We start from the raw sequence: 1,988 nt of genomic DNA, 5'->3' as shown, positions 1-1,988 counted from the left end.
GCGTTACCTTGAACCACGGCCGAAATCCCCAAACAAGTCCGTTTCGACCCTTCTTACCTTGCCCCCCCCCTCGCTCCTCAATACACACACTCACACAAACTCTCTCTCTCTCTCTCTCTCTCACACACACACACACACACACACACACACACACACACACACACACACACACACACACACACAGACGCAACCTTCTTAAAACCCACTCCTCCGTCCCGACTCACCTTGGTTGTGTACAGGATATAGCAAGCTATTGGCCATAATAATTATTCTTTGGGCCGGGAAATAGGGTGTGGTGAGGATCCTGCGGAGCTGAGTTTTTTCCTGAATGCCTTCCTTCGTAATCACGGGCCTTGCATGTCTGTGGACTCCAAAGTTAAAGAGACAGACAGACATGTACATAATTATATAAACAGACAGACAGACAGACAGACAGGCAAACAGACAGACAGACAGACAGACTGTTAGTTGGATAAAAAAATAGGCAGAGAATTACGTGTATTATAGATAGACAGATAGATAGATATGTTTTGTTTATTGTTGCATTAGTAATATTATATCGTCTGTCAGTGTCTGGAATGCCAATGGATCTGCAGGGGAGAATGTTTCTTAAAGAGAAATAGAGGAGTTAAGATGATTTGTGGCTTCTGCTATGGCGAATTGGATCAACTCCGGCAGAGAAGAGTTTGCCTCGTTTTGAGCAATTTAAAGCCTCATTTCCATGTCATGTCCATGTACGTATTTTGAGAGCTTCTCTCTTGGTTTCAGCATTTCTCTTTCGTGAACCCTGAAAAGATTTTTTTCACCTTTGTGATCACTGCTCTCCAACTGATCTGTGAATTACTGTTGAAGTTCTCCTGTGACATTTTCAGGGAATCTTTATAGCACTTTTGGTGGTGCGAAGTTCTGAAATCAGGCATTCTTATGACATGACCAGCTCAGCGAAGTTAAGTCATTTTGAGCTTAAACAGGCTCTCGGCAGTTTTTAAGAACCTCGTTGTCTGGTATTTTGTCTTACCATTAGATGTTAAAAATTCTGTTGAGATATTTCTTATGAAAATGGTTGAGCATCTTGGAATAGTTTTGGTACAATGTCCAGATATAGATAGATAAAGAGAAAAATTGTGTGTGCAGGGGTAACTCGTCTATAATAATAATCAAATAATCACTGCTTCCCGTCCTAATTTTGGAACATCGTTGCAGTCAAATTCACCAATAAAAGTAGGTATGATAAATTTAATGTAAATATACGTTCTTAATCACCAATGAAAAGTGTATACACCATTCAAAACTGTTTCACTGAATGTTCACTCCTTTTCGCGCCACTCCAAGATGTAACAAGCACTGATTACGTAAGCTTAAAATAAGGCAGGTAGAGTATACCCCAAAGAAGTGTAGGGAACATTCGAATGGCACTCAAACTATTTCATCCCTTTTATAAGCAGTCACAAGCATAATGACATAGTGTAAACTAACAATTAGACTGGTCGAGTCTACTCACAAGGATGAGGGGAACTATCTTCTAATAATCTCATGATTGGTGTGAGGGCTTGTTTTTTTCCTCGACCTGTTACGTCCTATGATCAGATAGTGACCTCGATTATGACACCAGCTCCAGGCATCGAAAAACTAGACAAAAAGCAGCCAGATTTGAAATCAAATTGCTTATTGTCAATATTACATTTGTAGCATTCCCATGTCTGTTCCTTTGCTTTTTGTTTTTGTATTCACATCTGTAGTTAAATTTAGTGTTAATGGGAATAAATATTTCAAGAGATATTTTTCGATTATTTGGCGGTTGAACATACGACATATATTCAGGACTTGTTTTCATTTACAACTCAATGATGCCGGCTCGAATAAGAAGGTTCCCAATGTGGGAAATCTATTCTTATGTGACATCTCTACCTGATTCCTTATCTCACAATGATTACCCCGTCAAACGTGTCAGCCTTCGCCCCTGTGTGTGTGTGTGTGTGTGTGTGTGT

The 1,988-nt window shown here is 39.9% G+C and overlaps 1 protein-coding gene across 7 annotated transcripts in view; it reads left to right on the top strand.

Moving 5' to 3' along the window:
* The window catches only part of LOC101849530 (EGF-like domain-containing protein 1), a gene marked incomplete at its 3' end in the record, with an annotated part of 33,369 nt that overhangs the window by 8,209 nt on the left and 23,172 nt on the right, over nt 1-1,988 (top strand). The window contains 1 exon segment of one of the 7 annotated variants that reach the window (XM_013080661.1): nt 216-295. 7 annotated transcript variants of the gene reach the window in all.

The sequence above is a fragment of the Aplysia californica genome, unplaced genomic scaffold (genome assembly GCF_000002075.1).
Source record: "Aplysia californica isolate F4 #8 unplaced genomic scaffold, AplCal3.0 scaffold00094, whole genome shotgun sequence".
Lineage (NCBI taxonomy): Eukaryota > Metazoa > Mollusca > Gastropoda > Aplysiida > Aplysiidae > Aplysia > Aplysia californica.
This window is presented reverse-complemented; position numbering and strand designations above follow the sequence as displayed.